This window comes from Alligator sinensis, unplaced genomic scaffold (genome assembly GCF_000455745.1).
Source record: "Alligator sinensis unplaced genomic scaffold, ASM45574v1 scaffold421_1, whole genome shotgun sequence".
Taxonomy (NCBI): Eukaryota; Metazoa; Chordata; order Crocodylia; family Alligatoridae; genus Alligator; species Alligator sinensis.
The window spans coordinates 1,413,145-1,422,104 of record NW_005841871.1 but is presented as its reverse complement, the minus strand read 5'-3'; positions in this window follow the sequence as shown (position 1 = coordinate 1,422,104).

Sequence of the window (8,960 nt, the reverse complement as noted above, 5' to 3'; positions counted from 1 at the left end):
TTAAGCTTTTCAAGATATGTGTTTATTTTGCCCTTTAGTTTCTATTTTATAAATCTGCTGCAAGTAGCTTGTGTTATCTTCTGCTGAATTTTCTTTGGCTTAAAAAATAAATAAATAAATAAAAAGTTGGGTGACTCTTCCCTAGCCAGAGGCCTTAGCAGTTAACTGCTCAAGAAACAAAAGCATTTTACTGGCTAGGGAGATGCAACTGAAAATGTGTTTCAGAAACAGAAGCCCGTCTTAACTAAACCGACTGTGTGCCAACGGGAGAAGTAATCATCAATGTAGAGAGATATACATTCTATACAGTGTGCATAGGATGAGGAAATTACATACTGGCAGTTTAGTTTGTCATAATAACTGCTACTTATTCTTCCATCCTAAAGGAAAAATTAAGATTCTGCCTACAAGAAAGAAGAGAATTAAGTGACAATCTCTCAACTGTGCTGAGCCTAAAGGTGAAGACAAGTAGCCTGTACTTAATGCAGAAGGCAAGCAGAAAGAGAATTTGAAGAACGGAAAGACATGGTAAGTTAGCAAAGGAAAAGAGAGACACTATTTGTGACAACATTTAAATTGGATGAGGAAGATAGGATCTATGTAAAAAGTATTAAAAGAAGGCAATAAAGCCCGTTTCTACAAGTTTTAATTATACACCACATTATCCTGATCACAAGGCAAGAATCCATTCATTAAGTGCCATCTATTCTCTGGAAAACAACAGAGGTTGGGTGCGAGGATAGAGCCTCTCGCCTAAACTAACTGATTTCTGCCGTGAATTTTGTCCCTTGGGGTCCTCTTTACTTTCAAAATGGCAAGAAGACAAAAAACTGCCACAGCACCTGAGATGCCTTCCTAAGGAGGGAAGAGGACGATGAAAAGCGTATATCAAAATTAATTCCTTAGCAGTGCAGAACAGGCCCAACATGTGGAAAACATCTGAAAGTATTAAAATAAAAATGTTTTGCCTGTACAAGAGGGTGTGGGAGTGGGCTGCAGGTACAGAACAAGCAACACTGTATTAAAAGGCAGCGACCCAAAGCTGATCACCGAACCCCTCCCTAGTCAGTATACTTCACAACAGGGTCTTCTTCTGTACAGATTTCCAAGACCAAATGCACTATGCCATTTAGCCACTCACAAGGGTGACAACAGCGCTGAACAAAATCTTATGGCACTTACTTCTAGTTCAGTACTCCCAGCTGACAACTACAACATAGCAGGCTCTTTGGCTAGGGCAACTTCCAAAAGTATCTACTAATATCAACAAACAGGCTCTTTAATTTATGAAAAATTAATTTTCTTCACTTTATTAAAGCACAAGTACAGCCTGAATACCTCTATTTACTTTGCACCACTCAGATTTCTAGCCAGTACTGGAACATAATAAAACCATCCCAGTTCCTCCCCAGTAAAACAGCATTCCTACTGACACACTGATGGTGAAAGACTAAAGATGCAATGAAAGCGCTGTACGTTTATTAATAAGGCTGTAATGTAAATGCAACAGTCTTAAAACATTCTCAAATTGATTTGAGGGGTGTAGGTTGTAGCCATGTTGGTCTAAGGACATAGGCAGACAAGGTTCTTTGGGTGAATCTGATATCTTTTATTAGACTAATTTAAATAGTTGGAAAAAATTTTCTTAGTAAGCTTTCGGGTTTAAAAAGGGTTTTTAAACCCAAAATCTTATTAAGAATTTTTTTTCCAACTATTTTAAGGTGGTCTAATAAAAGATATCAGACTCACTCAAATAACCCTGTCTGCATATTGATTTGAAACAGATACATTTTAATGGACTATACCAGAAGTACAATTCAGAAGTCGAAGTCGAAGTCGAAGTTAATTATGAAGTTAGTACACCAAGGGAAATGCTCGCTTGTTTGGTTTGTCAAAAATAAAACCTACAACAGATCCTTTTAGATTTTAATGCCTACCACTCCCCTCTCAAACCACTCCACCACCAGACTAGACAGCATGACTTGTGAGGTGGTGATGTGATGTCATATGATAAAGGTGTGTGTCATATCTGATTAATGACTATACTAGTAAATTCTATGAAGGTCACTTCTTAATTCCCAGTTTGCAGCTGGTCTTGAAAAGGAACGCCAAAGTAATTTAAACCTAGATCTGCTAATGACAACTGAAATTACAATCCTTTGCAATAATAATACCAGAAAAGAAACCAGGCTGGGGAACTAGTTATGATTCTAACATACTGTCTACAGCTCATCTCCTAACAAATAAACATGAGACTTTTTTAATTGACAAACAAATCATTGCGCCTAAGGTTAAAGGTAAAAAATCCTCCTTAGATCTTTGAAGATCTTTGTGTGGTCTTAGTGCTTATTATTATTTACTTTTTGGTTTAACAAAAAATATCACAGTTAAACATTTCAACTTCAACTTTTTCATTAAAAAATGCACAGCTACAACAAATGCATTGTAGATCACAGCGCTGATTTTGATTCTGGAAATGCACAGATTAGGTCATGTTCCTCAAGTCTGTTTATTTTAGATAAACTTAAAAGGGACACAAACATGGAACATGGAAGAATGGCTACCAGAAGAGGATAAAATAAATGAACCAGAAGGACAGAAGTGGTCCAGGAAATGTCCTTCCAGAAGTGGAAGGACACCAAATTCTTGCGTTCCATAAATGTTTAGATATGGTTAGGATAGCAACAGAGACTTCAGGGATTCATGAACATGATATGATAATGGCTCCCTAATGAATAATGTATACTTAGCACAGTTCACAGTGATTACCTCATGTACTCAAATGTTTTACTTTATCAACCGAGGGATAAAATACCCAATCTTTACGGCATCAGCAACATTCCAGTTTAAACAGAAATAATTTCTGCACTATCTTCTGGCATTTATGAATAATAGATAGAAACAGTTTTGCTCAGCATTTGAAAGACATAAATGCTTTGGCACAAATTAGGCTATATCAGCCCCTGCCCTAGAGAAATCGAGTCATAACCACTCAATTCCAAACACGTTATTAGAAAGCTATGTCCACAGCAACAGCCCCTCAGATAAGAAAAATCCCAACATTATCTCAGATAATATAATGAAGGGGGTGCTATGCTGATTTTTTAAACATTCATATCTTTTTACTTTTGAAAACTGAGCATCTTAATTTGTCTTTCTTATGAAAGACATCTTTTTGAAAAGTCACATTCTAACCCCTTTTGCCAATTATCGTAACAAAGATACAAACTTCAACGTCACCTTTATTCCCTGCAGCCAAGCTGTTACAGACAGAAGGCCAAACATTTCTAGTCTCCTTGTTCCTATTTACCTTTGACAGACACTTGTAAAATAATCATTAATCTTCTCCACCACGTATTCTCTAAGGACCCACTTCAACAATAAGATCAACACCATTAAGTCATATTGACTTTACTGGGATTTCAGGGAGTCAGCTGCTTGCAAAATCAGACTGTGCTGCATAATGTATGCCTCAAACAACCTTCTGCCCATGGCTGCATAGATGTAACAAGGTAAATCAGGCCCATTCCATGTTTTGGCCGTCTTGTGACTATTTATTTTCTACTTTATTTTCCACACATTTACTGTAAGCATCCCTGATGGCAGCAAACATTTATACTCATGCAAACCCACTACCCTAGCAGAATGTGATCTGTCACCAACAAAAAATTAAATGCATATATTGTTTTTGCTCTTTGCTTACCTTATCTAGTAAGTCATCATGTAGCTGTGTAAGCTGCTGTCTCAAAAAACACACTGCAAGATAAGTGTCTTTTTGAAGAGTGACAACAAATGGTATGCACAAGTTACATGTGTATTTTTCTGCAAAGTCAGCCCTAGAAACCATGCAACTTATAAGGATTCTTTCAAAATTCCCCAGGATAACTTAACGGAAAACGAATGTGAAGCAGGTAAACATGCCCATCATTACCTTGAAGAAGGCACATGATCCCTGTTGCAATATCAATACTGGCCCAGCAGAACTTAAGCTGAACCTTATATTTCTGCTAATTTCAGTGGAGTTTAAATAGGTGGGTTTCTTTAAAAGAAGACACAAGACAATTTGGAAGTGAAGCATACTAACAGTGTAACACATACTGGAACATATAAAATACTGGACTGGCAGTTCCTGGGCCAAGTGAGCCAGTGCAAGCAGTAGATCTATGGATGAATACATAGAAATGAAGGAATATTCCCAGAGAAGAGTAAGCAAAGGTCTAGGGGAAGCACCTCATCTGATCTTGAAGAGGTTGCGAGTAAGCATATACAAAACCAAGGTGACCAAATCATTTCCTAATTAGATATAGAAAACTGTAAAGTAGAAGTGCAGATATATTGGTCCATATAGTAACAGTACCGATGAAAAGAAAATTGACATTATCAGCAATCGGCTTTTTTGGCCAACGTCACTGATAAATGTCACGTGTATGCACACAGATGCAGCATGCCCAGGACAGGAATGCAGCCTGGCAGCCTCTGGCTGGTAAGTCTGTGGTAGGGAAGGGGCATGGGGGGAAGCGAGCAGATCGAGGCCCGCATGGTGAGGGAGGCCCGCATGGTGGTGAGGGAGGGAGTGGGGCTGGGACAGGGACAGCAGTAGGGACAGGCGCTGCCCAGCTGGGGTGGGGCAAGGCGTGCGGCAGGAGCCACGAGCAGCTCATCCACGGGATGTTAGGGGGTGGGAAGGTGGGGAGGCATCTCCCAGCCACTGTTCACACCCACAGAGAAGGCATGGAGGGCATGTGCCCCCAGATTTGTGTATGGGGAAAGGGTGGGCTGCCCGCTACGGGCTCAAGGCTGGGGGCTGCTGGAGGTGGGGCTGGGCCAGAGCTGTGGGTGGGTGGGCAGGGTGGGGCAGGTGGTGGCAGCACTGGGAGGGAGGCCTACAGCAAATTTCAGGGTGGTGCTAGCCCACTCATAGCCCCACCCAGCACTGCCGCTGCCCACTTTGCCCCACCCCTGCTGGAAAGAGGTCCGTCCCCAGCCTGCAACAGGCAGCCCACCCTCATCCCATGCACAAATCTGGGGGGGGGCACATGCCCCCCCATGGCTCTCCCAAGGATGCGCGCAATGGCGGGAGCCTCCATGCCCCCCTGCAGGACCTGGATAATCCGCCCACGGCTCCATCCCACACCCTGCCCTGCACTGGTTGGGCAGCGCCTGCACCTGCCCCAGCCCCACTCCCTCCTTCATTGTGGGGGCTCCAATCTGCCCACCCCACAACGTCCCTTCCCTACCACAGATTTACTGACCGGGTGCTGCTCTCCAAGCTGCTGGGCTGCATATTGGCAGTTGGTATCGGCCAATATGGCTGGTTAATAATTGGCCATCGGCATCAGCCAAAAAAATCTTTAGTGGTGCACCCCTACTTTACAGTCTTCCATCCCATTTTCTGCTTCAGCAGCAGAGATAATCTTTTCAGGGTAGTATAAAACAAAGGGAACTGCTTTAAACATAATGCTTAGCCAACTAGATTCTTGGAGGTATATGAAATGAAAGATTTAGAAGCACTGGCTTTGTTTCAGGCCATCTACTAAGTAAAACTGAAGTGACAGCACTTTGCAATTGGATCTTATTTGATGGAAGCCGCCAATGAGTAGCAGAGACTAGATGATTTATGTTTGGACCTTAAAATAGAGTTTCCATTCATCAGTAAAAAGGAGTAACAAGCAAAATCAGCACTGGAAGACTGTAAACACCAATACACTTTTCTATTATCACAGATGCCCTTCACTTGAAGCTTTTCCTATCTTTAGTGAGGCAAGGATTATCTCTTTTATTGGACCAACTGCACGGCTGGGATAGTTTTAGATCAGTTTTCAAATACAATATATTCTTCTTCAGGTCTGAGGAAAAAGGTACAGCAAAGATTAAATGCAGTCTGCAGGGCTGTAAAACTAAAGAGAGAAAAAATTCCCAGAAATAGCAGACAAGCATAATACAGAAGAAAGGATAGCTTGAGTACCAAAAGAACAAGACCTTTAAAGGAAAAGGGTTGCTATCACCTGTAGTGTGAAGAAAAATTATCAGGAGTCAGGCAGGTTTAGCACACTGAAGTCTACATGCTGCTCAATCCTTGGATATCACCCACAAATCTTTGCCTCGCGCATATTTCCTAGACCATGGGATTAGATAACCTCAAGAGGGCCCTTCCCGCCCTACTCTCCTATGATCCTGTGATCACAGCTATATCACTCCAACATTACCTTTTCCATCTTTATTTAGTCTCAGCTCATGGATAACAGGTTAAGAATGTCAGGCCATTATGCTAAATCCTGTTTTATATCATACTGTAATAAGTGGGATGGCGCAGGTATGCAGCAGTGCAGAATTTTGCCCCTAATACTTCCAGTAACATTTAAAAAAAAGCAAAAAACCAAAAATAAAACAAGAAACCCCCCAACTGTTTCAGAATATCTCAAAAATCTGGAAAAGCTACAGAACTCAATGAATGTACTGCTTTCCCCTGCCATGATACAACTGAGAGACTTGTTCAGATTCCTGGCAGGTATACATGCTATCTGAGAATTGGTTCAGGACTTTCAGAAGAATAATTATAAATAACATTTTGAAGTGCGAGCTGACAAACAAAACAAAAACCCTGTAGACCAAAATCTCTGAGATTTTTTAATACAATCAGTACTTGGTTTACTGAAGATTTTACTCAATGGTGTGATTAGGCCAGGGCAAATGGGGCAACAGCCCCAGGCATCAACTTTGGGAGAGGGCAAAATAAATAAATAAATTCATTAATTAAAATAAATAAATAAATAAATGCTAAAAAAAAAAAAAGCAGCTTCTGCCAGCAGCTGCATGATCATGATACCAAGTGCAATCGTAGAGGCAACCAGAAGTCACCACTGTCCCTGTGCCCTGGGCACCCAGCTGCGTCCTTATGCTTCTCATTTTACTGCTCTGTGCATTTTGTTTCAGATAAAAAAGAATGATACTTAGAACAGTTTTGACTCGCGCAGTCTCCCAAACCCCATTATCTAAGAGCACAGTCCAGACGAGTGGGAACCTTTGCTTCCCTGAGGACAAGCAGCAAGGGCACATCTTGTGCCACTGCTCCTTGTCCCCACCTGTGTCCCGTGGCTCTGGTGCATGGCAGGGTACCCTGCGTGGGGTAGGAGAGGCTAAGGCCAGCAACTGTGCTGGCCCCAGAAGCTTTACTTGGGATCCTGGAGGCCTCAGGGAACTGCAGCCGTGGCAGAAAGCCTAGCTAGCAGCCAGAGTATAGCTCTGGCTACCTAGGCTCTGGTTTTGGGAGGTGTGCCCTACCGCCATGTGTACCACCCTGCATTTTTTGTCATGGGTTTTTTGGACCCTGGGATCTCCTGGGGTCAACCCCCCCCCGCTTCCCCCAACATGCCATATACCGCATGTCCATGCTCATCTGAACGCGCCCTAGGAGTCTATCACTGAGCCAGCAGAACCAACACAACATTGATTGCGTTGCCTAGGAATGATTCTTTGACAGCAGACCAAAACAGCTGGCGAGCAGTAAATATCCTCTTGTCATTCCAGGTGTAGGACTGTCATTGAATCCCATGGGCGTTTCCACAAAACCGGGGTGCGTAGGGTGTGCAGAGGTCCAGCTTTTCCGAACCTTCAGAAGAATTCAAGTTCTTCCTAAAATATCTGGTACTTGTCACTACACCAGGTCCTCTCCATGCCCATTTCGGTTTTCTGCCAGCAGACAGATAATACGCGCGTGAAGCTCTTTCCCTGGAAGGCTACCAGGAGGCACAGAAGAAGGCCACACCTGGGCACTGAGCACCTCCCAGAGAGATGCGATGAAGTATTTCTCTTCCCTTTCAAACCTTCCAGATGCCACCCCAGCTGACATACCTTTCTCCTCCCCCCCGCCCTTCAACCCAGCCATCTGCCAAGCCCCCTCAAACCTAACACAGAAAATACAAGTTCCTATCTTCCTGCTCCTCCGAGAAACATGTAGCGCTGCCTCCTGCAGGAGGTGGACAATAGGCGTGTGGCAGATCTGCTCCTGGAAACATCACAAATAACGTAATTAATCCACTCTGTCAAAATGCAATTGTCTCCCAAGGAAGAGAACAAAGAAGAGTAGAAAGAGCAGCGAAATCTTTAGAAGATGAGAGGTTAGGATGACTTCAGGATTATGTTTCTGCTTTTGGGATCTGCCTCATTATTTTATATCCTGATCCCATCCTAAATCATGATACAAAATGAAAACATGACAAATAAAAACTGAATTAAAAAAATTATCAGGGGGAAATAAAGAGATGGGATAATTTTCCATCCTGAGCATCTGTGGAAAGGAAACACCGTGCCTTGTCTCATGTAAATCCATTCATAATGTCCTTCTGGGCAGGGGAATCCCTTGCCTTTTTCGGTCAGTGGAGCTCAGTGGATCCCTTCGGACACTGTTACAAACCACAGACCTTCCTCAATGTCTCCGGCTCCAAACCTCCCAACATTAAAAAAACCGGAGACGTTTGAATGCTAATCCATCTCTTGGCATGGATGTCCACCTCTTCTGCTTGCCTTTTTACCGGCTCGTTCTTTGGCATGTTTTATCCATGCCCTTAACTGAACTCGCACAGTTGAAATTAAAGTTAAAGAAGAGAAAGCCCAGTGGAAGAAATTAAAATACGTCGCTAGGAACGGAATATCTTTCTACCAATCACACTCTGCTTTTTGGTTTTAACCTTTCTGTTAAACAGGAAATAAAAAGGAGGAGGTCAGATGGTGAAGCCAGAGACATAAGTCTGGAAAGATGGTTCCTTACGCCTTGGCCCCGACTGACTCCGGGACCCTAACATGATGCAATCAATCCTCCGCTGGGACGAAAAGGGCTCAGAAGGCAAAATCCGCCCTGGGACCCGCCACCCTGCCCCTGCCCCTGCCCCTACAAGGGAGGAAAACCAAGGAAAGCCTCTGCCCTGCACAAAGCAGCAGCAGCCGCCGGCCGGGACAGCCCG